Source organism: Cynocephalus volans, chromosome 13 (assembly GCF_027409185.1).
Source record: "Cynocephalus volans isolate mCynVol1 chromosome 13, mCynVol1.pri, whole genome shotgun sequence".
Taxonomy (NCBI): Eukaryota; Metazoa; Chordata; class Mammalia; order Dermoptera; family Cynocephalidae; genus Cynocephalus; species Cynocephalus volans.
The window spans coordinates 4,871,830-4,893,364 of NC_084472.1; the positions used below are offsets into that span (position 1 = coordinate 4,871,830).

General features: G+C 44.3%; 1 long non-coding RNA gene across 2 annotated transcripts in view; it reads right to left on the reverse strand.

Annotated features, from left to right (window-relative positions):
• Positions 1-18,256: 18,256 nt before the first annotated feature.
• The window catches only part of LOC134361760 (uncharacterized), a 31,422-nt gene continuing 28,143 nt past the window's right edge, over positions 18,257-21,535 (reverse strand). For both annotated transcript variants that reach the window (XR_010021476.1, XR_010021475.1), the window contains one exon: positions 18,257-20,727. This is a non-coding gene — a long non-coding RNA (uncharacterized LOC134361760). The remainder of the gene's footprint in view (positions 20,728-21,535) is intronic.

Genomic DNA, 21,535 nt, shown 5'->3' on the forward strand with positions numbered 1-21,535 from the left:
GGCTGATTGTGGGACACAGTCCATTGGTCACTTTAGGAGCCTAATTTGCCTCTGGCCCCTGAGGGGTGTGAGACTGCTGTTACCTCCTAGAGTGGGGGGCCCAGGAAGCAAGCAGGGTACATGGCAGGGGCCAGAGTCTACAGCGGAGCGTAGAGTTTCTACAAGTTTCTCTAGTGGAAAAGGGAAAGCTTAACAATTAGAGAATGCTCAGGGTTCCCCGCAACATCATGAGGCAAGAGGGCCCAACTCCATTTTCCTCACACGGGGGAATACAGCAAACCTTGCTTATAGCCTTCCGCCCTCTGCCAGTAAGGCCAGGAGCAGGGGTCGGAGCAGACGTGGAGGGGCCCCGGGGTGTTCCACGGAAGGCGAGGACGCCAGGGTCTCGGGAGTGGTGGGTCTGCGTGGGCAGCCGATGCTGGAGCATGAGGAGTGCGGGAGGCTGAAGAGCGCTTCTGGGGCTGAGCGATCACAGGAACCTGGACAGAGCCAACCAGTGCATGGCGGGCGGGGCGGGCCGTGGGACAGGGACACGGGCAGGGTACGAAGGCCGCGCCGTGTCAGGTGTCCGAGGACCGGCTGCAGGAGGAGGATGGAGGGGCTGCGCGGGGTGCAGTGGGAGGGCGGCTCCTTTCCTTTTGACTGGGACTGGTTGGGTTTGCAGATATTTAAGGACCAGTGAGAAAGCCCAGTGCTTGGAGGAAAGTGGCTCCTCTCTGGAAGGAGAGGACAGTGGAGGGTAAAGGAGGCCGACAGATGGGGTAGGAGGAAGATGGGCTATATCCATCTGGAGGCTTCTATTTTGTCTGTAGAGTGGGATGCCCACTCGTCTGCTGGAAGGGAGGGGAGGAGTGGGCACCTGAGACCGAGGGGACCAGAGAGACAGAAAGGGCCTAAGCAGTGGGCTGCGCTGCGCAGTCCTTCTCAAGCGCGTATGCACATTTCTTCTCTCGTCTATGGCTGGGTCTTGCCAGAAGGGTACAACTAAAGGAAAAAATGAGCCAGGGAGTTAGTTCTGTGCATGCCTGGCTGTTTCGAGAGGAAGTAAGGAAAGTCCAGTGCTGGGGTGGGGGAAGCCACGGCCACAGGGCCAGGAGGCTGGGGGCTCCTCGGGGCACTGGGGCCCAGAGGTCAAGCTCAGAGAGTGCTGCTGGTGACTTAGTGATGTGCAGTACTCTGGAACAACTGCTATTTCCCAGGCTCTGTAATAGAGTAAAAGAAGAACAGCCCAGGTAAAAGTTTAATAATGCTAAGGACACATCAATGGGGGACAGATTTACCATGAAGCCAGGAAACCCAAGCCTCAGGGCCCCTCCCTTGCAGGTCCTGGGAGGGGCTCTAGCAGTTTTTGCATTTATTTTGCATTTATGTACAACTGCAGGGTGCAAAACTAGGATCCACCCATGGGCCCCTGCCAAAAGCCTTGGAAGAGGACATGCAAGAGAGGAACCCCCACGTGAGCCTCCTGAGCATCACAGTGTCACCAGCCCTTCATGTCCTCCAACTACAATGAAAGCAAGGAATTGGTCTAGTGGCAAGAATGTGGCTTTTGGATTCAGTTAGAACAGGTGAGAGTTCTGCCATCTGCCTCTTACTGGTTAGACAACTACTACCTGATACTAGTGTATAACACTCTGTCTTGCTAGCAGACTCAGTCTAGAGTCTTGCTCTCCTTGAAAGGTTTGAAGAAGCCAGATACAATGAGTTGACCATCCACAAGGAAATAAATTCTTCCAACAACATGAGTGCGTCTGGAAGCAGATCCTCCATCTGAGAACTCAGCCCTGGTCAAGACCTTGAATGCAGTTTTACTGAGGACCCAATGAGGCTGTGTCCAGACATCTGCTCCACAGAAATAATAAATGTGTGTTGTTTTAAGCCACTAAGTGTGTGGCAATTTGCTATGCAGCATAAAAACCCAATATAACATAATGTAGACATAAGGATAATAGTATTTACTTTGCTGGGTTGATGTGAGGTGCTTCTATGGTTTGAATGAATATGTCCCTCCAAAATGCACATGCTGGAACCTAATACCCAGTGTGACAGTATTAAGAGGTGGAGCCTTTGGAGAAGTGATTAAGTCATGATGGCCCCACCCTCATAAACGAGTTAGCTCTCATAAAAGAGGTTGAAGGGAACACCCTTTTGTCCTGTTGCCCTTCTGCCACGTGAAGACACAGTTGCTGGCACCATCTTGAAGCCTTCATCAGACACCTGCCAGCACCTTGATCTTGGACTTTCATTCTCCAGCCCCTGTGAGAAATAAATTCCTATTCATTATGAATGACTCAGTCTCAGGTATTTTGTGATAGCAGCAGGAAGGGATGAAGACAGTGGCCAACACAACTCCAGGTACCCAGGGGATCCCTCCACCTCTGTCCTTCCAGAGGTTCTTACAGTCTTGGTAAGAAGTGGCTCATTCTAACTCAGGGATCACAGAAGCAATGGAGTAGTATTTCATCTAGATCTCGAATAATTAGTGGGATGCTGATTGATGCAAAATGAGGGAGAAAGGACCTCCACATGAAAGGGCTAGCAAAGCAAAGGTGAAGAGTCATAAAACTGAGGCACACGGTTGGTAACCACAGGACAGACTGTGTGGCCAGAGAGTAGGTGTCATTGGTAAGTGTCATGAGAAAACTGACGAGGTAATTTGGGACTAGGTCAAATAGACTTTTAAACATTAAGCTAAGGAAACTATAACATTTTAATCATCTGCACATTTCTTTTTCTGAATTGAGTTTGAAACGATGGGATTTACTCATGTTTAAATATCAATTTAGCAGTTACAGAGAACATTTTCATAAAAGCTTGTATCTGACACTTTTTACTCAGGTAAAAATTATATTTAAATGACAGCAAGAAATCAAAAGAAAAACTTTCTTACATGTCCATTTATCCATTGTGAGACTGTGTATGTATATCTGTGTGTGTGTGGTGTGTATTGTGTATATGGTGTGGGGGGGTGTTTGTGTGCGGTGTGCATATGAGTGGTGTCTGTTTGTGTCTATGTGTGGGGGTGTGAGGGTGGCATTTGAGTATGCATATGGTGTGTGTGTGTGTGTGTTTGCATGGGTGTATATGTATGTGGTGTGTGTCAGTGTGTGTGGTGTGTTCGGTGTCTGTGTCTGGATGTCTGTGTGTGGGGCATGTGTGTTGGTATTTGTGTATGTGTATGTGGTGTGTGTGTGTGTGGCGAACGTGTGTGGTGTTTGTGGTGTGTGTGCATGTACACGTGTGTGTGTGTGTGTGTGTGTGTGTGTGTGCGCGCGCGTGTGTGTATGCACTAGCTGTGGGAAGATGTCCTCACATCTCCCACTGCAGGGAGTGTGACTGAGCAAGTGGCCAGCTGCTGCTCTCTGAAACCCACTGCTGTGTTTGCACCAAGAACTGACTTTTCGAGATATGCTGCCTGCCCCTGAGCTAGCGCAGTGGGATCCTAAGGCAGGACCTTCTGGGGAGTCTGATGATTCAGCGATAGCCTTGTGGAACTTTCCTGAGTACTGCACAGCAGTCTGGAGGCTTCCATCTAAGCTTCCTCCCTCCCTCCCTCTTCCATCCTCACTTGTGGTCAGACTTGCCCTGTGATCTGATGGCTTTCCTCTCTTCCCAGTTCCCTCTGTGTTGCCTCTCATAGGCTTTTCCCATAATAAATTTTTTGCACTATTAATCCTGTCTTGGCATCTCCTTCTTGGAGGACTCAGAATAACACAAGAGGGGGCAGGAATGGTTTGAGAAAACAGGCACCGAGCTGAAGATTGGAACTGGCCGTCCACCTCCCAGCAGGTGAAGAGGCTGTCATCCTGGTTGGTAGCCGAGCACGGAGTCCCTGGCATATGGCAGAGGCTCAACTGCTTGGGATTTCGCCAGCAGTGAACTGGAAGATGGCCTGGTGAAGGGAAACGGTACAGCAAGTGCCATGGTGCAGGCATTTACAGAATGTGGTGGGAAGGTGCCCACATGACAGCAGAGACACCACAAAGCTGTTTTGATGCCCAGCAGAGGAAGAATGAGACTGTGGCCTGACATAGGGCTCTGTGTCCCCTGCAGAGGAACAACAGACACAGCCAGATGCAGGCTGGAGACCTGTTAGTCATGGAGCTGCAAAGAAGCTAAATGTTCAGCAAAGGCAGGTCGGTTATGCAAAGGTCAGGACCCTTTTGGGGAAAACCTGGGATCCTAAATAAGGGACAGGGACATATGGATGTTTTCCCCCTGAGGATTTTGACTGTATAGTCCCCCTGGACCCTGTGGGCTGTGGAGGTAGCCTGCCCCTCCCTAGTAAGGTCTAGTACTTCTTCCAAAAGGGCAGATGCTGCAGAGACCACCCCCCCCAAAAAATAAGGCAACAGGTGCCCCCTGGGGAGCCACCCCTCTGCCCCTCCTGGCTTCAGGGATGTGCATTAGCAGAGACTTTCCATGTCAGAAAGGAATAGGGAGGAATGGAGAATGACAGTGGAGCTGCCCTGTGCTGGACAGTACTGAGAGCAGAACTTAAATACCCACTCTATGACATTCTTGCTCCTGGAGGTGAAACTTTGAGCCAGTCAAAGCAGCTTGCTTACAAAACCAATGGCCTGCTCACCAGGACCCGCTCCAAGACAGTTGCCACCTCACGCTCACCTCCTTAAAACTACGACATCTTCACTTTGCCCAGTCTCATCCCGTTTCTTGCCTTGCAAGACCTTAAAATCATGCCATCCAGGCCATGACACCCTCCAAGTGCCCCTTCCTAAATGTCTTCATTTTGAGACACTTCTAAGACTCTAACAGTGTAGTACTCTCCCTCACTGCTGCAGGTCTAATATTCTTAGCTTTGCTTGATCAACAGGCTTTTCTGGTGGTCTCTTTGGAAAGACAATCATCAACACAACATAGACATGGATAGTAGTAATACCAAATACATTTAACATGTCAGACTTCCTCACTATGTTGCTGACCTGGTTTTTCACTTTATTCACTTATGATGTGTCTAACCTGAGTCATTTCCAACCATCCCCTTTCTCAACAGAGAAAAATGTAAAAAATGTTTAAGAAACAAGTATCAGGACCATGTGCCTTGTGGTGCCAGCATGTGGCGCAGCAAGTAGGCCTCACTACTGCCACCTGATTCCATCCCCAGCCCCGCCGAGTGCACGCTGATCAGAGAGTCGTCCAGCCAGAGAGGCCCATGATCCTCGGAGACTACCCACCCTGCAGTGCCAGTGTGCAACCCAGCAGGTAGGCCTTGCCACCACCGCCCAACTCCATCCCCAGCCCGGCCGGGTGTGTGCTGACCAGAGAGGCACCTCCCCTGAGAGGCCCAAGATCTGAGGTAACCACACACCTGAGGCACTAGTGGGCAACTGAGCAGACACTGAGGCAGCCATATGAAATTGGCAGCCCCAGCAGCATCCTAGCCAGACAATAGTGTCAAACCAGTGAACCGTGAAATCCCCTGCCACAATGACTAAACATCAAAGGAAAGATACCAGAAATATGAAAAATCAAGGAAGTACACCACCAAAGGGTAATAACTCTCAAGCTCTAGATCCTATAGAACAAGAAGCCCTTGATATGTCTGACAAGGAATTTCAAGTGATAATTCTAAGGAAACTAAATGAGATACAAGAAAACTCACCTAGACAACACGATGAAATGAGGAAAAGTATACAGGACCTGAAAGAAGAAATGTACAAGGAAATCAATGCCCTAAAAAAGAATGTAGCAGAGCTTGCTGAGCTGAAGAATTCATTCAACCAAATAAAAAACACAACAGAGAGTTTAACCAGCAGGCTTGGAGAAGCAGAAGAGAGAACTTCTGACCTTGAAGATGGGCTGTTTGAAATAACACAGGCAGACAAAAAAAAAAAAAAAAAGAAAGAAAAAAGAATTTAAAACATTGAAGAAAATCTAAGAGATATCAGACAGCCTTACGTGCTCAAATATCTGAATCGTGGATATTCCAGAAGGGGAGGAAAAAGGAGATTGCGTTGAAAACATATTCAACAAAATAGTGGCAGAAAACTTCCCAGGTATAGGAAAAGACACAGATCTTCAGATTCAGGAAGCTCAAAGATCTCCAGACATATTCCACCCAAAAAGGTCTTCTCCAAGACATGTTATAGTCAAATTGGCAAACTTCAAAGACAAAGAGAGAATCTTAAAAGCTGCAAGAGAGAAGCGTCAAATCACCTATAAGGGAGCCCCATTCAGACTAACATCAGACTTTTCATCACAAACCCTAAAAGCCAGAAAGGAATGGGATTATATATTCAAAATACTAAAAGACAGAGATTGCCAGCCAAGAATACTCTATCCTGCAAGGCTATCCTTCTGAAATGAAGGGCAAATAGTATATTTCTCAGAAAAACAAAAACTGCAGGAGTTCACTACCACACGACCACCCTTACAGGAAATTTTCAAGGGAGTACTAGGTTTGGTACCTGAAAAATAACTACCACTGCCACAAAAATTCAAGAAAAATCAAAACTCACTAGTAAAATGAAAATGGCAACAATGAAGAGAAAAAAAAAAGTTTATCTACAACCCAAGGAACCAACAAATACAGAAGACAAACAGTAAATCAGAAAGGAACAAAAGACACTTAAGACATGCAAACAAAAATCAATAAAATGCTAGGAGTAAATCAACACTTTTCAATAACAACTCTTAATGTAAAAGGATTAAATTCTCCAATCAAAAGACACAGACTGGCTGACTGGATTAAAAAGGAGGACCCAACTATATGCTGCCTTCAAGAGACCCACCTCACCTATAAAGACACACATAGACTAAGAGTGAAAGCATGGAAAAAGATTTACCATGCAAACAGAAATGAAAAACGAGCTGGAGTAGCTATTCTTATATCTGACAAAATAGACTTTAAACTAAAAACCATAAAAAGAGATAATGAGGGCCACTACATAATGATAAAAGGATTGATCCATAAAGAAGACATAACAATCATAAATATATACACACCCAATGTTGGAGCAACCAGATTTATAAAACAAACTCTATTAGACCTAAAGAAGGAAATAGATACTAATACCATAATAGTAGGGGACCTGAACACCCCACTATCAACATTGGGCAGATCATCTAGGCAAAGAATCAGCAGAGAAACACAAGATCTAAACAACATACTAGAACAACTGGACTTGGCAGATATCTACAGAACATTCCATCCTACAACCTCAGAATATTCATTCTTCTCATCAGCACATGGATCATTCTCCAGGATAGATCACATGTTAGGTCACAAATCAGGTCTCAACAAATTCAAAAAAATTCGAATTATCCCATGTATTTTTTCAGACAACAATGGATTAAAATTAGAAATCACTAACAAACGAAATTCTGGAAACTATACAAACACATGGAAATTAAACAGCATTCTACTTAATGACATATGGGTCCAAGAAGAAATCAAACAGGAAATCAAAAAATTTCTTGAAACTAATGAAAAATATGATACATCATACCAAAACCTATGGGATACTGCAAAAGCAGTACTAAGGGGGAAATTTATCACATTAAAGGCTTACATCAGAAGAATGGAAGGATAGCAAGTGAACAACCTAATAATTCACCTTAAAGAACTAGAAAAACAAGAACAATTCAAACCCAAAATTAGCAGACAGAAAGAAATCATTAAGATCAGAGCAGAACTTAGTGAAATTGAAACCCCCCCAAAATACAAAAGATCAATGAATCAAAAAGTTGGTTTTTTGAAAAGATAAATAAAATTGACAAACCATTAGCATGGCTAACAAAAAAAAGGAGAGAGAAGATTCACGTAACAAAAATTAGAAATGAAAAAGGCAACATTACAACTGATACATCTGAAATACAAGGAAGCATTCGAGACTACTATAAACAACTATATGCCAACAAATTTGAAAATCTGGAGGAAATGGATAAATTTCTGGACACACACAAGCTACCAAAACTGAGCCAAGAAGATGTAGAAAATCTGAACAGACCAATAACAATGAAGGAGATTGAAGCTGTTATCAGAAGGCTCCCAACAAAGAAGAGCCCAGAACCAAATGGATTCACAGCAGAATTTTACCAAGCATGCAAAGAGAAATTGACACCAATTCTCTACAAACTATTCCAAAAGATTGAAACAGAGGCAATTCTCCCAAACTTATTCTATGAAGCAAATATCACCCTGATACCAAAACCAGATGAAGATACACCTAAAAAATAAAACTACAGGCCAATATCCTTGATGAATATAGATGCAAAAATCCTCAATAAAATACTAGCTAACAGAATACAGCAACACATATGCAAAATTATACACCACGATCAAGTGGGATTCATCCCAGGGATGCCAGGTTGTTTCAACATATGCAAATCAATAAATGTGACACACCATATCAATAAAATCAAACGCAGGGACCATATGATCATCTCTATAGATGCTGAAAAAGCATTTGATAAAATTCAACACTCACTCATGATAAAGACCCTCTATAAGTTAGGTATGGATGGAAAGTATTTTCAACATAATTAAAGCCAAATGTGATAAACCCACCGCCAATATCATCTTGAATGGGGAAAAGCTGAAAGCTTTTCCTTTAAGAACAGGAACTAGACAAGGATGCCCACCCTCACCACTCCTATTCAACATAGTGTTGGAAGTACTAGCCAGAGCAATCAGAGAAGAGAAGGAAATAAAGGGCATTCAGATTGGAAAAAGATGAAATCAAATTGTCCCTCTTTGCAGATGACATGATCCTATATATCAAACAGCCTAAAGCCTCTACCAAAAAACCTCCTAGAGTTGATAAATGATTTCAGCAAAGTAGCAGGATACAAAATCAACACACAAAAATCAGTAGCATTTCTTTTCTCCAATAGTGAACATGCAGAACGAGAAATCAAGAAAGCCTGCCCATTTACAATAGCCACCAAAAAAATAAAATACTTAGGAATTGAGTTAACCAAGGATGTGAAAAATCTCTGTAATGAGAACTACAAACCATTGCTGAGAGAAATTAAAGAGGACACAAGAAGATGAAAAGATATCCCATGCTCTTGGATTGGAATAATCAACATTGTGAAAATGTCCATACTACCCAAAGTGATATACAAATGCAATGCAATCCCCATCAAAATTCCAATGACATTTTTCTCAGAAATGGAAAGAACTCTCCAGACATTTATATAGAATAACAAAAGACCATGCATAGCCAAAGCAATTCTGAGCAAAGAAAAATAAAATAAAATAAAGCTGGAGGCATAACACTACCTAACTTTAAACTATACTACAAAGCTATAATAACCAAAACAGTATGGTACTGGCATAAAAACAGACACACTGGTCAATGGAATAGAATAGAGAATACAGCAGTCAACCCACACACCTACAGCCATCTGATCTTTGACAAAAGCACCAAGCCTATACACTGGGGAAGAGACTGCCTCTTCAGCAAATTGTGCTGGGATAACTGCATATCAATATGCAGGAGAATGAAACTAGACCCATACTTCTCACCATATTCCAAAATCAACTCAAAATGGATTAAAGAATTAAATATACACCCTGAAACAATAAAACTACTCAAAGAAAGCATAGGAGAAACACTTCAGGAAGTAGGACTTGGCACAGACTTCATGAATATGACCCCAAAAGCACGGGCAACCAAAGAAAAAAAACTAATGGGATTATATCAAACTAAAAAGCTTCTGCACAGCAAAAGAATCAATTAACAGAGTTAAAAGACAACCAACAGAGTGGGAGAAAATATTTGCAAAACATACAACTGACAAAGGATTAATATCCAGAATATAAAAGAACTCAAACAACTTTACAAGAAAAAAACAAACAACCCAATTAAAAAATGGGCAAAAGAGCTAAATAGGCATTTCTCAAAGGAAGATATATGAATGGCCAACAGACATATGAAAAAATGCTCAACATCACTCAGCATTCGGGAAATGCAAATCAAAACAACACTGAGATACCATCTCACCCCAGTTAGGATGGTTAATATCCAAAAGACTGTGAATGATAAATGCTGGTGAGGTTGCGGAGAAAAAGGAACTCTCTCATACATTGTTGGTGGGCCTGCAAAATGGTGCAGCCTCTATGGAAAATGGTATGGAGGTTCATCAAACAATTGCAGATAGATCTACCATATGACCCAGCGATCCCACTGCTGGGAATATACCCAGAGGAATGGAAATCATCAAGTCAAAGGTATACCTGTTCTCCGATGTTCATTGCAGCACTCTTTACAATAGCTAAGAGTTGGAATCAGCCCAAATGTCCATCATCAGATGAGTGGATCCAGAAAATGTGGTACATCTACACAATGGAATACTACTCAGCTATAAAAAAGAATGAAATACTGCCATTTGCAACGACACAGATGGACCTAGAGAGAATTATATTAAGTGAAACAAATCAGGTTCAGAAAGAGAATTATCACATGTGCTCACTTATTTGTGGGAGCTAAAAATAAATAAATAAATAAATAAATACACAAATAACCTGGGGGGGGGGGAGGGAAGAAGACAGAACAATTACAATTCCTTGAAGTTGATATGACAAGTGAACAGAAAGGACATTGTTGGGTGGGAGCGGGGAGAGGCAGGAGGGAGGGAGGTTTTGGTAATGGGCCACAATAATCAACCACATTGTATATTGACAAAATAAAATGAAACTAAAAAAAAAAAAAATCACATGAATGAAAAAAAAAAATTCAGTGGAAAAGCAAAAAAACAAAAAAAAAAAAAAGAAAGAAAGAAAGAAACAAGTATCAGTCTGAGAATGGAACCTAACTAGGAAACGTATAAATAAAGGCTCTTCACGTTCAGGTGGGGGAAATAGTCATTGCCTCATCTGAGGGAGGAAATAATGACTCTTCTCAGTGATTTTTATTCCTGTAGGAGTTCCTGGTTGACTCCACCCCGTTTATTTCATTTAAAATGCTGTATACTCTGTCTGCATTTATTCGATAGACTAAGATTTATCTCGGTCAGTTAATGGCTAACTTTTGGCTAGCCTTTCCAGGTTGTGAAACTGTTGCCAAATTTGTAATACATGTATGGGAGATAAGAAAAACAATGTCTAGCACTCCTGGACTATTTGGGCACTTAGAGGAAAGATCAAATTTTGATAGGAATGTCCTGTTAATGGATGAGACTTTGGCTCCATTAAGAAGTCTTCGTTGTCCACGTTGGCCATTTGGGAATCACTGTAATTACTCTGGCAAATGAGGCAAACCTATCAAAAGATTTATTTATTTGTTGTTGTTACTCATGTTCAGATTTTAAAATATTTTTATGGGTTTAAAAATATGTTCATAATATAATGCGAGTTAAAAGAAACAGACAAAACTTTTCACAAATACTGCATCTGTCTCAAATATAAATTTTGCATACATATATGCAAATTATGCACAATTCCACTCCCTGCACCACAGATACTCCCTTAAAATTGAGAGCAAATCAAGGGTTCACAAATCTGGCTTCTCCCTTACTGCTGGTTTCCATTATAATTTCCAGTCTTCTTGTCATTTCTAATAAGAAATGTGTCCTGAGCATTTGCCACCCACTGACTCCATTCCAGAGAGTTTGTAATTCAGTTATCTGGTCATAGCTCTCACTGCACTGAGATAGTAATTACAGTTCAAAAGAGCCAGTGATCGATGCAATGAGCAGCCCAGGTAGTAGTTGCTAACCCTTTGGCTTTGAATATTTGCCTCTTTCCTGCTGAGCCAAGACTTTCTGCCAAGTACTTTAATCCATAAATAAATGCTTAAATATATCCAGGGTGTTCCTATCTTAAAGCACTATTTTGATCATATCAAAATGTCCACTGACTACTTATAAAAGTCCAAAGTCCTTAAGCTGAAATTTTAGTTTTTCTAAAGTCAGATCCCTATTTATCCTTCCAGCCTTATCTTCTGCTGTTCTCTCCTGCAATCCATGAACTCCAGCCAAACTGCAGTAGTCAATACCCCTGCACCTGCTGGCATTTTTCTACCCTTCAGATGTTTGCTTATCTCTTTCAGTATTTCAGCACCATCCTCCCTGCCCTGAAAGGCTCAGTCCAGCGTAATGTTTAGGAAGAACCAACCCGAGGTGAGGTGAGAATAGGGAAGGGGGTGGTGGGTCCTGCAGTTCAGTTAGAGTGGGATGATTAACTTCAAATGTATCTCTCTTGAAGACCTCTTTCCCTACTTTCTTAGCCTCCTGGTTTCTTACTCTTTCTGTTAACAACTTTTTACTGTGATTTTAACGGTGGTCATGTGCACAACCTTTACAACTGTTTGGACGTGCTTAGGGAGAATGGCTGCCCCTCTGGCTTCCCTCGCTGGGAGCCCAGCTGCTGTGTTCAGCCTGCCCTCACCCCAGCCCCTGCCCCCCCTGCGTTCCCATGGGCTTCCTCTGTAACCAGGAATGTGGTACTGGGTCCTTCACACTTACGAATAGTCGTGGGTATTCGGGATCCCCTCTCATCTGTTCTTCGAGAGCTGGGATTCTGCCTTGGAAGCATCTCTACCCCATGTCTCCCAGCAGAGGGGCTTCCTTCGAATCAGTCAAAGGAAAGCAACAAAAGAGTAAAGCGTTTTTGCAATCTGAAGAATACATCTGTGATGAGAATCATTACTTGTGTGTGCATCACCTGCAGGATGCGTCTCACGCTGCTGCAGCAGAGCCACATAAACGGAGGATCAAATCGCTTTCCTGGCTCTTCACTCCCTCTCTCAATTTTCACCTGAGGCTGGAAGGAGGCAGTGTCCAGTCTGGGCCCTTTCTTCTACGAAGTGGTAGAAGTGGCCTGTAATTCATGCAGTAGGTTGTTTTGTCTGATAGTGCCAAATCATTGGTATGACTTGTTTGTTTTGTTTTGTTTTTTATTGAATTGGCTTAAGCAAGCAATAGTTCAGGTTTTTCAAAACAGCCTGAATCTGACCAAAGAAAAAAAAATCATAGAAAAACCAAGGAATGTCAGGTAACATATAAGGTTTTATCTCCAGCAGAAAGGCTTCCAAGATTTCAAGGCAACAGCACTGAAGTGGAAGCGGAGAAGTGTCAGCAACAACAAAGCCTTGTCCTCGTCTTAACCTTCAAGTTCTTGGACCTTTGTGAAAAGTCACTTGTTGTCTTTTCTTTGTATGCACAGTTGCTAGCAGGTCAGCTTCTCGTGACTCTTTTGCCCTCAAAGGATGCTTCAGTGGGCCACGTGATGATAATCAGGTCTTCCCAGAGAACAGGCCTTGACAACATTAAATGGTTTATTTGCTTCCTGCACCTGTTTTTGTTTCCTTCCAAAGCCCTGGAGAACCAAGGGCAGCCTTTCTGCTGCTCTGAGAAATTGCTCTGTCTAGATTGTTTGATCATACACCAGAATAGCTGCCAAATGGGAAATAATATGCCCAGATGTCCATCCAGGCAGCAAGAAGTTGGCCAGAACAGTACGTCCCCTGATTTAAAAGACCCCAAACCTCACATTAATCCTAACTGGTGTCCTCACTGCCACTGCTCAGAGCACAGAGTGTTGAGCAAACAGAAATCCTGCAGTTCACTGCTCTCATTTTTTCAGACTGAGATTCAGACCGTCTGAGACCCAGACAGGATATATGATGTTCTCGTCAATTAATAGCTTACTAGTGGCAGATCCAGTTCTAAAAGGAACCCGGGTAAACCCAGGTGTTCTACCTGCAAACTGTAACATAAAAAGGTGACCTCTATTCATTATAATACTCTGTGTATTTCAGAGCCTAGGATGAGGACATTTTATGTCAGAAACCATGACCCACTCCCCGCTGATTTCAATAGCGAACATGGAGAAGACTTGATCCAGCTAAATCTATTGTAGAAAAACACGTGGCATTTGCCAAATACAAGAAACAGGAGAATTTGAATACTCATTAAGTCAGACTCCAAATTTTTCACCCCAAGAAATAACTTGAAAATACTCACATTTCTCATAGTCATGTATCACAGAACTGTCTATTAAATTAACACCTTAAGTCTACTTGGCCATCTTTAAGGAGATTAATTATCTGAACAGGCACCCGTAATCAGTTGGATTTTCTTCCCCAAATGTATCTGTAAGCAGGCCATTTGGAGCTTAGTGTGCCTTTTGCCATAGGGAACATATAGACTGTAGAGGGAGATTTCTCAGCTGGCCGTCAAGGCCCATTTGACTACATGGTCATTAACTCTGGTCCTTACAGGCTGTCCTGAGTCCTCTGCGAACACCAGGAGGACAAGGCTGATTATTGGGGAATGGGCCAGACACACCTTGACAGCAGCTTCGTGGTACTCACGTCCTCGGAACTACATTCTCAACTGATCTGTGCATAAGTGTTTAAAATACACTTTATTTCATTTTTAGGTCTTGAAATGAGGGGTTGACATTTGCAGGAAGGCACACCATATGTGCCTTATCATGTCTGCTCAGTGGGGCAAACCCAGCCCCCCTGCACAGTGCCATCAACTTGGCGCCCTCCCGGGACACCTACGGACAGCATTCGGCCAGAGACCGCAAGCAGCAGGAGCAGCAACAGGAAGAGCCCACTTTTTGGCAGTGTCCCTAAATTCATCTCACCAAAAATTCTAGTTGGTTTGGCTCCAGTGTTGGCAGTGAATCTCACCAGGATGGGCACCATGTGTTCTTGCATTGCAGAAACCATCCCAGTTTCTAATATTTTACTTGTCTCTGTAATACATCAAAATGCCCCAGAAATTCCAATATTTTAGTGTACAAACTATGTTTATCAAACAACTTTTCACAGTAGGAAGCAACACAAAAATTCATTTTGAAAGACTGTGCCTCAAGTTTTGGTTGAAACTAATTCACTTCACCTCACATACCAACAAACGATAGGATGTAAGGTTTATTTCTGCTCCAGGAAACTCAGCCGGAGGGGCAGGGTATTGGTTCACCTCAGTCTGGGGGTCCATTTCAGAACGTGATCTCCCTGAGTCACTTAGTGGTTGGTGTCCTCGTTCTGCAGCAGAAGGGTTTTGGCCCCGCTCACAGCTAATCGGCATATTCCCGGGGTTTGTGGGAGGAACATGTGAAGCACGGGAACGTCACTCGCCTCGGAGCAGGTCTGTCAGAAGTGTGTGTCGCTCTCAGTCCCTGCCATTGGCTATGGCTAGATGTGTCCAGCATTTCAGGCTGGTCGTCCTGCCTCCAGCACTATTCTCAGTCCAGGAGGGGTAGGCAGTGGGGCTCCGAGGAGGATCTACAGTGCATAGTGAAAGTCAGTTTGCTCAGTCACTACCCCCCCAGGGTCATGTCCCAAGTGTCTGAGGCACTGTCATTATAAGGATTCGCCCTTAGGTTGAAAGCTTGAGCCCTGTGAAAAACTGAATGTCCCAGGGAGCTGCACATTTTACATTATGGACTATTAACTTCTCACTGTGTCCTGATGGAGATGGGCCAGGGCAGGTGAGTTTTCTAGAGAAGAGTGTAGAAGGATAGGTTTTTGTGGGAGTGCAGAGGGGAGGGAAGAACATCCAGGTGGAGACAATGTGGCCAAGAAATGCAAACAATTAAGGGGATTCACGTTTATGGAGGCCTTCTTCTATGCTAGGCACTACACAAAATGCTTCTGTATATTTTTGTCTGCTTTAATTCCCTCAGTGATCCTGGGGAGTAACTACAGGTGAGGAAAGCACCGGCCAAGGTGGATAAGTAACTTCCCCAGGATCGTACAGCTGGGACACACTGGGGCCATGGTCTGAACCCAAGTCTTCTTTTAAGACATGTAATGTGCCACCTCTAAACTGGCCTGGGCCTCTAAATCAATTCTGATAGCCTAACAACCCTATGACCAAACGTTATTGGTCCAGATGTTGAGATGACAGAGTTTAAAAAATTAGGATCCAGGAAAACAGTTTGTCACTTCCTCAAAAAATTAAACATAGAACTACCATATGATCCAGCAATTCCACTTCTAGGTATATACCTAAAAAATTGAAAGCAGGGACTCAGACAGATACTTGTACACCCATGTTCATAGCAGCATTATTCACAACAGCCAAAAAACAAAAACAACCCAAAAGCCCATTGACGGATGAATGGGTAAACAAAATGTGATTTCTACATACCATGGAATACTGTTCAGCCTAAAAAGAAATGAAATTCTGACACACACTACAACATGGATAAACCTTAAGGACATTATGCTAAATGAAATGAGCCAGATGCAAAAAGACAAATACTGTATGATTCCACGTATATGAGATACCTAGAATAATTGGATTCATAGAGACAGAATGTAGAGTGGTGGTTACCAGGGGCTGGGGGAGGAAGAAATGGGGAGCTGTTGTTTAATGGGTACAAACTTTCCATTTGGGATGATAAAAAAGTTCTGGAAATGGGTAGTGGTGATGGTTGCACAGCAAGCAGTGTAAATATACTTAATACCATCGAATTGTACACTTGAAAGTGGTCAAAGTGGTAAATTTCAAGTTTATATATGTTTTACAGCAATGAAAATTAGGATCCCGGCCTTCTGTTAATGAAGACAGTTGGTGCCACAGCTCCTCTCGGCATCATTGTGAACTCCAGGCACAGAGTTTTCAGACATAATCGTGGAACCATAAGCAACTCTTAGAGGCTCTGCCTAGCACACCAGTGCAGGTTGCTTGGCAGAGGGTTGCCCAGCCTATTTGGGCTGAACCCTTCCCAGAAGCCTAAAAACATACACATGACTGAGCTGTAGGGCATGTGCTCCCTCGCAAGTACCCTGAGCATTAGGTATTAATTAGGGAGGCATGAAATTACGGAAAGAAAAAAATCTGCAAAGATTCACCCATGAAGGGTAATTTATAATGTATAGAAGATAAGCTTTCTCTGCACGGGGCCCTGCAGGGCTGGGACACCACTGTCCTCTGATGGCCATTCCCTTCCCTGTATGTTTCCAGTCGTGGTGAGCCACAAAAGAGATTCTTGTAGGAGGTGAGGTGGGTGAGATGGAGCTGCAGCCATCCTGGAATTATTTAACCCATTTTAATTTGCCAAAAGATTCCAGAACCAAATGACTACTTCTTCCCACAATTGGAGCATATTACCCCTTTTCACCCCATGCACGTTCAAGAAATGAGCCATTTTCTAGCTCCTAACTGTCAAAACAAATTCCTACCAAACAGGGGGAAATAAGAGTCAATGGAAACAAAACTCATTCCAATTTTCATGCATCAAATATTAATTGAGCATCTATTATATGTCAGGCTCTATTTTAGCCAAGGGACTACAGCTGAGAACAAGCCAAACACAGTCCCTGCCTTCATGAAATGCTGCTCTCAGACAAGTAAACAAGATGTCACACAGAGAGAGGGCTTACAGAGCTGGGGAACATTTAGGAATTACAGGAAATTGCGGCCCAGTGTTGTAAAGGCTATGATGGGGAAAGTCTGGAAGGTGAGGGAGCAACTAGGATAGGATATCAGGATTCGATCAGAGAAGGGGATAGACAGAGAGACAGCAGGCAGGTAGGTGTGGGTAGGCGGGTGGGTGGCTGGGTGGATGGATGGATGGATACGTAGACAGGCAGGCAGATAGGTTTAGATAGATTTCTTACAGGGATTGGCCTTATGCAATTGTTGGGGCTGGGTAAGAAGCCTCTGAGATGCTGTACCTTCACGTCTGTGGCTGCAGCCTGAAGTCCACAGGGCAGGCAGTTGGGGAAGGAGAAAGGTGGCTGTGGAGTGGGCAGGTGAAGAACCAGCTGAAGCCCACCACAAACTGGACTGAACCCATGGGACAGACTGACGCCCATGTCTGTCTTATTGCCTCTGTCCTTGGTGTGAGTTCAGGTACAAGCCAGCGTCTTCTGGCCCTGGTGTTGGAGAAGCTGAAGGAGAATCCAGGGGAGGGTGGAGCACTGCGGGCCCAGCCCCGGCCTCATGCCAGCAAAGACAGCCAGCAGGTAAGGCCACACGCGTGGGCCCCAGGGTGGCTGCTACGCCACCTCCACCTGCCTCACCTCCCACAAGAACCCATTTCGTGGCTCATTGTGACCAGAAACATACAGAGAAGGAAATTCTGGGAAATGTTGGTCCCCCTTAGCCACGTTGACACATTCTAAAGCCCCCACAGATGATGAGCTAACTTGGACTTGAGAGTCAGAGGAGGTCTTCAGGGGAAAAGGACATCTTCGCAGAGGGTCGGAATCACTAAAAACAGATGCTGTCTGGGGAAGATTCCTTTTAAAAGAAAACGAGAATAAAAAGGGGAAAGATGTGTCCCCAAAGAATAAACTTGTTAAAAAAAACAAGAATACGACACTTTTATTTAGTAGCAATGTGAACTGAAACCAACACGCTGGCTGAGAAGCTACTTGCCAAGGTTGCACATGGTTTACAGCTTCCTCCCCGACCTCCATCTTTCCCACCTTCTCCAACCCTTCCCAACTCTCACTCTCCTCCTCACTTGCTGCTGAGATCCTGATCATACAGACAACTTAGCTTGTTTTTTAGACCCTACCCAGAAATAAAATCAGTCATGGATGAAAATCCCACAGTTTGGGGTCGCAGGTTAGCTCTCAAGTCTTCTCGGTTTGGCTTGCCAGAATGCCAGTGGTGTAAGAACCTCCCGACCCTCTTCTAAACCTGTACAAGGAGCAGGGAAATAAATACTATGTTTGCAATCCTGGGTCAGGGTTTGACTCAACAATCAAATACAATATGTCCTCAGATTCAATTTGTCTATTTACTGAGGGAAAACCAAACATGCTGGAAGGAAGGCAGGCTTCCTGTCTCCCCCAGCCCAGCACAACACCTTTTGAAAAGCAATCATTCTTAGGAAAGCCACCCCAACAAGGCTGCATCTCAGACTTACTCTTTGTAGCCTAACACTGGGACAACAGTAGTGGCCTAGGCATGGCAGGGAAGGAGGAAGGGAGGGGGCCACTGCTGAAGAAAAAGCAAGTGGTTCCAAACGTCATTGCAGAGTCCAGATGTCAGGGCCTCCCTCTCCATGGTGCAGCAGCAGATCCTCAGTTGCTCACTGTGTCAGGAGTGCCCAAGACCAACCTCAGATTCAATGACTCACTAGAGGGATTCCTAGAACTCAGAAAAGCTGTCATATACATGTTTGTTACAGTGAAAGAATACAGATTAAAATCAGAAAGGAGACAGGTGCACAGGGCAGAGCCCAGGGGAGCTCCAGTGGTGAGCTTCCTATTGTCTGCTCCCAGTGGATTAGTGCAGACTGTGCTGAACTCTCCCAGGAACTGTGTGTGACAGTAAGTACAAAGGATTGCCAGCCAGGGAAGCTCACCTAAGCCTTGGTATCCAGAGATTTCATTGAGGTCAGTCATGTAGATCATGCCCTCGTTACTGAACTTAGCTACTTGGATTCCAGCCTCTCCAGAGGTCAAACTGATACAGGGTGGCCTGAGGCCCCCCCCATAAATGACACTGTTAGCATAGACTGTCGAGTGTGGCCAAGGCTCCAGGGTAACAAAGGCACTCTTATTAGTCGGGATATTCCAAAGGCTCAGAGGTTATCTCCCAGGAACCAGTCAAATGCCAGACTTTCTCTGAAGTATACGGGGTTTGGACAACTCAAGCCTGCTGAGTCAGCTCTTCACTGCTCACCCACACTTGTTATTCCTTGGTTTTCCATTCTCTAGTTTCTAGTGTAGAGTCCGGAAGTGAAATCCCATGGTCTGGAGTGGGCAGCACAAGAGGTTTCCTGTGACTGACTAGCTGTGTGCCCTCAGGTTAAGGCCTGTAAGTTCTCATTGCCTTGGCTTTCTCTTTGTCAGGTGATGTTGGAAATGCCCACTCTGAATTTCCCGACAGGTATCATGAGAGTCAAACAGCACAGTGGTAACTACTGAGCATCACGTACTTGCTAAGTGTCAGGGCTAACAAGGTGTGGAAGCCAAGCGACCACCCCAGGGATTTCTGTCTTCCACAGCTATTCCCTTCCCCTGACGTTTACAAAAATGCTTACTATGTGCCACGCACCGTGTCTAGTGCTTGTGTGGATTCTCTCGTTCAATCCTTAAACAGTTCTCTGAGGAAGTACTATTATCATCCCCGTTTGAGAGGACTGAGGCTCAGTAAAGTCACCTATGGTCACACAGCTAGCTCAGTGACAGCTTTTAAACTACCAAGATAACCAGAGCTACGAAAGCAAAGCTGAGCTGATGCTCACTGGACAAGGCAAAGCTGCTTCAATCCCAGAGGTGTGTTCAGTGAGTCTCCCCAAGTTAAAAGAGAAAGGCTAGATCTAGGATAACAAGCAAAGGCTGTGCTCCAGTAAGGTGGGATTCTGCCAAGTATCATTTGGTTGAGGAGATGGCTGTAAAGTCTCCTTAGAGACTGGTCATTGCTCTGGTTTTTGCCACCAAATTGCTGTTGTCAGACAGGTACAGATGGGTTGCATAATTAAGGCTAGGAGGCTGAAGTCACACAGCAGACAAGTTTCAATGTACCTGAGGACTGGGAACATTCTGCAGCGGGCCTGTGGCTTCTGTGTCCAGGGCTGGAGTCTGGGCATCCCCATGTCTGACCTCTTTTCTCTGTGTCAACATCTCCCCACCAGCTACCAGCCCCTCCCCCTTGTGGCTAAGCAACCTTCAGGGAACTTGGACTGGTTTACAATGAGCATTTTGTTGGTTTCTAACAGCATCACTGTCTTCAAGGAAAACCTCGATTTTTAGCAGAGAGCTACAGAAGTAAACAGCACCATTTGGCAGTGATTTCTTCTATGGAGGTTCTCGCAGCAGCTTATCCTCCAGGATAAACCTGGAAGAGAAAACAATAGTTCATTTGCTACAAGTCATGGCAACACTCTGGTGAGAAAATCTGCGTAGGAGACTTCAGAAAAGATAGATGTCTCAAGGCAGCATCGAGAGGAAAGGTGGGAAACTTGACATTGAGGCAGCAGAGAGTGGAGCTGAAACTCGCAAGAACAGTGAGGGGAAGGATGCCCCGGAGAAGGCCAGCTCCTCTAAAGGGAGGATACCACACGGCTAGGAGCATCGGGAAGGTCTGAGGGATGCAGACTGGCACCCAGTGAAATAATCTGCTCGTGAGATGGGAGAGCGTGGAAGAGCCCCAAATGCCCAGGAAAAATAAGCATTGTTCAAAATGCAGTAAGCCACTCTGGGGCTTATCTGTAATGTTTTATAATTATTAATATTATTATTATTGAGGTTATTTAATCCCAGAAAAGATTGATGTGTTTTCAGAACATTACATTACATCCAAACATGGAAACTTAAACTATCTCCTCGCTGCACCACGCCCTCACCTCCACTCATAGAAACGTCCCAGAAGAGACCCTCTTTCCTAGTGCAAAAAAGGCTGAGGACTTGATTCTGTGCTATGTGAGTTTCTGACTAAAGCATGGCCTGTTTTTCCAGCCCCCACAATCTAGATCCTGGCCCTCTGGGAGCGTTTCTTTTTCTGTGGCAGCCTTGCTTCTCCTGCCAGCCAGGCAACGTCTCATCCAGTGATAAAAAACCCTGCAATACTGCAGTTCAAATTTGACGCAGACCACCTGGTGTTAGCACAGATGCCACAGGCCAAGGGCACAGTCCCTAGCAAGACT